Below are 6,385 nucleotides of genomic sequence, written 5' to 3' on the forward strand. Positions count from 1 at the left end.
ATAATTAATTTACTTAATATAGAGTTGTCCACATAATGGTAGTATTCATTGCAACATTTCCCAACTTCATTGTGTTCCTCGTGTAGCTCTAGTCTTCTTATGCAGATATTTTCATTTTTATGCATTTAATTTTTTAAAGAATATCTTCTATTGCTTATAATCTATGGAAGTTTTTATTTATTCATTTCTGCTTAGACCTAATGACTCCCTTATTTTATTATCTGTGAGCTTTTCTCTCCATTAAGTTAGCACAGCCTTCTATAATCTGACCTTATTAGACCTTAGAAAATCATCATTTGACACACTTCAACTCAGTACCTCAGATCTATTTGGTCCATCCCTTTTCTTCCATACAAACGTACCATGTTCATTTATGCCTTGGGGCATTTGGCCTGTCTTAGATGCCCGCCCATTCTTACTTCCTCTACCCATTCAAAGTCTACCTATCCGGGGGACAGATGCTCCTCCCCTTAATTTACCTAATCACATGAACTCCTATAACCTCCTATAACCTGCACAGTCAATATTTACAATTTAGCAATTACCCATAATTATGTGATCTCTTGTATGTCTTTCAAATCTGTTAGCCTTATCTTCTTAGACTGTGAGAATAATACCTATATTTCAATTGTCTTTATAGCTCTGATGACTGTTGAAATATATTTTGAGTACCCTACATGCTCACTGCATATTTAATTGGTTAAGAATTAAAGAAGTGAATTTTTATCTGCAACTGAGTGGATCAGCACCGTTGAACTCCAAGTGTCTCCAAGTCCTCATCACCTGCCTTTGAGAGACATGACTCAAAGGCAGGTGATGAGAAACAAGAAAATTGGAACTCATACTTTCAGAGATTTTCCTGCCTCAGATGTAAAGTGTCCTTGCTACTGGGGTCTAGAAGATGACTTCTAAACTGATTCTGACAGGATTCTAACTTGAAATCCCGTTATATTCAGTTTTCCTCACTGGTCTCTTTACCCACTTCACACTAGGTGGTACCAGTACTGAGAAATAATTCTCCTCTAAATTCTAAACTCTAAACTGTGTCCACTTTTCATCCCATTTATCCTGCCAGTCCCTCCACTCTCTTTCAAGTTTCCCCGTCATAGCTTCAATTTATTCTCTTTGGTTGTGATCGTGTTCGTCAGCAGTCTCCACATGCTTCAACCCATGACACTCAAACTTTCAAGCTGGATCGAAACAACCATGACTTTTCCTGTTCCTATCCCTGGGCTATTGTGTGTTGCCACAAGAATTCACCCACCGAGTGAGGTTGGTGCTCATGATTTACAGCCACTGGAGCAGCTTTGCAAACCTGTCAGCATCCTCTTCCATTTCTCCCAGGGCTCTACCATATCTTCACCACCCCTCAGAAGATCTTGCCTTTCATTCACAAAGAAAATGTGATCATCAGCCAGAAAGTCTCTCCATTGTCATGCTCTAAAACAACCAACTAACCACATCAAGACATACCCATATTTGCATGCGATCATGCTCACGTTCTTGTCCGAGGGAAAAACGCTTCTGCTCAGTGTCAGTCCATCCTCACATTGTTTTCTCAGTCATAGTCAAGATGCTGTCCAATGATTAACATCAGTCTTCCCTTTCATGTATTTTTAATCTTTTCAATTTATAAACATGATCACAATTTTTTTCCTATGAAGAGAAAAAACAATTCTACATTTCAGACCTTGCTTTCTATCCACCCACTCTCTCCCTCAGCCATGGCCATTACCTCTTCAAGGCCAAACTTCTCCAAAAAAGTCTTCCATCACTTCCTTGTCAGGCCTCCACCCACTTCCTTGGGTCTATGCACTCTTATAAACATTGAAGCCATCAGTTCCTCAGTAGTCAGATCTGAGCTCATCTGACTGGAATTTTCAGGTGTTAACATCTTGTTTACATCTTTCATCTTGTAACCCTGTCTTTCCCTGGCTTCCATGATACCGTTTTTCCACACCCTCTTCTAAGGTCTCTAAATGTGCCTCCTTGGTCTCCATTGCTAACTATTATTCCTGCCCGCTTCTTGAATGCTGGTGTCTCTCATGTTCCATCCTTGAGCTTATTTTTCCCAAAGCATTCCTCTGAGTAATGTAAACAAGTGCTTTCCAATTTTAATGTACATATAAATTACCTGGAAATCTTAAAATGCAGATTCTTATTCAATAGGTCTGGGATGAAGGATGAAATTATGCATTTCAAACAAGCTTTCAAATGATGTCCATGCTGCTGGGCCATACACTACACTTTGAAAAGCGAGGATCTAAACTACTCATTGGTCTCAGTTGGCGATAACCCCAAATCTCTGGCCAGCTCTATCTCCTAAGCAAATGCTATACAAATAGTTAAGCACCAGAGACAAACATCTCAAAAACAAATATGCAAACTAAACTCATTTTCTGTTTCCTCAATCAAATAATTTGCAGATACCCTTGTTTTAATAAATAGCGTTATGTCCCTTCAGTTACATAAGTCAGACCTGGAATTACCCTGGGCTTTTTTTCACTATCTCTCATGCCACTCATCCTCTACCTCAATATTCAGTTAATAAGAAAGTACTGGCCGGGTGCGGTGGCTCACACCTGTAATCCCAGCACTTTGGGAGGCCGACTTGGGTGGATCACGAGGTCAGGAGTTCGAGACCAGCATGGCTAATATGGTGAAACCCCCGTCTCTACTAAAAATGCAAAAATTAGCTGGACGTGGTGTCAGGCACCTGTAATCCCAACTGCTCAGGAGGCTGAGGCAGGAGAATTGCTTGAAGAGGTTGCAGTGAGCCAAGATCGTGCCACTGCACTCCAGCCTGGGCGATAGACCAAGACTCAGTCTCCAAAAGAAAAAAAAAAAGAAAGAAAGAAAAAGAAAAAAGAAAGTACTGCTTACTCTACCTTCTTAACATCTCTTAAACCCACGGGCTCCTCTTTATCCCAGGCTACTGCCTTAATTAACATCAATTAACAACATCAATATCTATTTTATGAATCATTTACAACAATTGAAATACAACAATAAAAACCTCGTTTTCTTACCTTTACCATTGCTCCTCTCCAGACTCTCTACATTAGGAATATGCTTTTTAAAAATGAAAGAATGACAAAGTCACTGTTTCAGGAGAGTGTATCCAGCAAGTGACCAAGGAAGGCATCAGGCAAGAGACAATGGAGCTTGAGTTGGTCATTTTTGGACACATGAATCGGGAGAGGCAGAGGGAGTGTAATGGTTTCCATTTTATCCCTGTGCCTTAACACAGACCACAAAGTCCTTGAAATCTTCCCTTTGCTAAACCTTCCTTCTTACAACCTAAACTTCCGGCATGTTTAGAGCTCCCAAGGTCCTTGTGCTCATCAGTCAACTCCTCTGTAAAGTGTCTTCTTATTGGCTCTTTCCATTGGAATTCACTCTATCTGCTATACTTTTTCAGCCAGTTAGCCTTTTTAACATTGTTGTTAAAAAAAACTATAGAAGAGGAAATTAGTACAGAGAAAAGCAACAAACTAGCAAAAATCAGGGGACTGAGGAGGAAGTCAAGGGCTCGTCTTTCTATCCCCAACTAGAATCAGCACATTTAAGAACAGTTGTGAATAGAAACTCTAGATTGCAGCCATTCATTAAAAACCCTTCATTTTACATATGGTAATCTGAGATTCATAAATGGCTCATAACTTACAGGATTCCAAATCTAATCAGTCCCACATAGGACTTTTCACCTCCAGTCCGGTGCTCAGGTGTTTCTGTTCTCCCGCCCATCACCCATTACAGAGGAAGTACGTTCATCTGGGGATGCTCTTCTCCAGGAGATACCTGCCTAAGCATTTGTGCTATGCGGATGCTTTCATGCATCTAGAAATAGTTTACTGCCAGTGTAATGCACATTTTATTTCAGTGTAGAAAATAATTTCTAGACTGTCATGTCACATTACTTTTGGCAGTAGCTATCGTTGGAGAGTTCATCATTCTCTGAAAGCCATTGGTTCTTGATTCTGTTTCTTTTAAAAGAAGAGAGCTCATTTAATTTAAACATGTAATAATATCCAGAACAGGTTGCTTTTCCGGAAACTGTTAATAGAATCTGCAGAGCTAGACAATGATTAACATGGGATTATGATTATGCAAATTTTTTTTTTTTTTTGAGACGGCGTCTTGCTCTGTTGCTCAGGCTGGAGCGCAGTGGCGCAATCTTGGCCGACTGCAAGCTCTGCCTGCCGGGTTCACGCCTTTCTCCTGCCTCAGCCTCCTGAGTAGCTGTGACTACAGGCGCCTGCTACCACGCCCAGCTAATTGTTTTGTTTTTGTATTTTTAGTAGAGGTGGGGGCTTCACCCTGTTAGCCAGGATGGTCTCAATCTCCTGACCTTGTCGGCCTCCCAAAGTGCTGGGATTACAGGCGTGAGCCACCGTGCCCGGCCGATTATGCAAATCTTAAGCATTATTTCGAAGGTCTTTATCTTGTCTTCTCTTGAATAGACATTAAGAGGTAAACAGGGTTCAAAAAACCTAGTTTACAAAAAGGGAAGACATCAGAATTCCATGAAGAGATTTTGGGAATGTACATCTTGAAGCACTATTCTTGTATTCATACGATCTTGGAATCTGTTTTCAGAAATTGTTCCCATGTGATTCTGATGAGCATCATTAGTTAAGAATCACTCCCAGAGAATTTAAAGCTATATTGATCAAAGTGGAGGATCTATGACATGATGTAACCATTGGTTTTTCATTCTGTATCAGATCCTTCAGTGTCACACTCTATTGGCCAATAGAGTTAGAGGGCAAGGGAAAACTTAACTCTTTGCCTTCAGTAGATTCACTGAAAAATCAACTAGCAAAAGGCAGATTAGTGAGATAAATGGCATATACATTTACTAGGGTATATGAGAGAGAATCACAGAATGATTGCTCCACCACAAATTGGGATACAGGTGATTATTTACTCTTATTAAGGGAAAGAGAAGTAGGGAAGTGTGAATGATTTTAGAGGGTAGTAAATAATTTTGGGGGAGATTCAATGGGTTTGAAGAACATCCAGTGACCTCAGACCACGTTTTTTGGCCCACAGAGAAGACAATGGTTTGTGACAAAAGTCTGTCCAGATGGGTTGGCGACTTCAGTTTTTCTTCCTTCAATATGATTTCAGTTAAGGAAAACTCAGGGAGAAGACCAGAGGTAATTGTTTTCTTCTATGTTCCATACTTTAGGCTTACAAAGAAACTTCAGAGAACAACTTTATCTTGTGCTTGGGGAAAGAAAGGAGAGGAGGGAAGGTCAAAGAGACTTTGAAGCTTCCTCTGGAGTTCATCATGTCAAAGCCCTGTATTTTGGTGTGTGGGTTTCTGAGTCCCAGTAGAGTGAAAGGCAGATGTTAGGGACAGAATCACTCAATCCTGATGATACTATTTAATTCCTGAATCCAGAAATACTCTGGATTAGAAAAGATATCCTTTTACTTTTCATTTATATGAGCCGGTCAATTTATCTTCATGTTTAAGTTAGATCTTTGTTTAAGTTTTGTCCTTTGCAAAAGAAAGTAATGGCTTTTATGGTTTCTTCAGAAGGCCTTTCCTTTAATTCCTTAAAAAAGTATAGAAATCTGGAGAAGAAGCCTTTTGTTTTTAATAGCTTGACAATTATATACCCAAGTTGTTTTGTTTTATTTTCCTTGTTTGATGTTCTCCAATTTTCTTGCATTTGCGGTTTGCAGTCTGTTGCTAACTTCTGGAATATTCTTGGCCATTACTTCTTCACATATGTCTTTCAGATTCCAATTTTATCTGTACTAGAATGTTTCATAATATAGAATAGATATCCTTAGTTCTTGAATGCTCTGTTCTATTTTTCCCCATTCTTATATTTCAGTTTGGGCAATTTCTATTGATTCCCTTCTTAAGTGCAAGATTCTTTCCTTGGCTACATGAAGTCTATTGACGAGTCTATCAAAGGAATTCTTTATTTCTGTTACCAAAGTTTTTATTTCTAGCATTTCCATTTTATTCATATTATAGTTTCCGTATCTCTGCTGAAATTACTCATCTGATTTTGCATGGTGCCAGTTTCTTCATTAGCGCTTTTACCATATTAATCACAGTTGTTTTTAAATTTTCTATCAGAAAATTCTAACAAACACTTGTGTCAGAGCTGAGTGGCTGAGTGTGGTTTTGATGATTGCTTGGCCACTTGGGAATGAGTTGTTTCTTGCCTTTTTGTGTGGCTTGTAATTGGTTTTAAATCTAGACAGCTTGTATTGAATACTAAAGCCTGGGGTAGCAAGGCATTGAGCAATGTAAGCATTGAGCATGTACAAGGCACCGCATTGTAATGAGGCATGATTTTCTTCTTTTGATTTTAAAATTTGTACATGCCCAATGCTTACATTGTGCAGTTCAATGTTA

Source organism: Trachypithecus francoisi, unplaced genomic scaffold (assembly GCF_009764315.1).
Source record: "Trachypithecus francoisi isolate TF-2019V2 unplaced genomic scaffold, Tfra_2.0 Lachesis_group16, whole genome shotgun sequence".
In the NCBI taxonomy this organism is placed as follows: Eukaryota; Metazoa; Chordata; class Mammalia; order Primates; family Cercopithecidae; genus Trachypithecus; species Trachypithecus francoisi.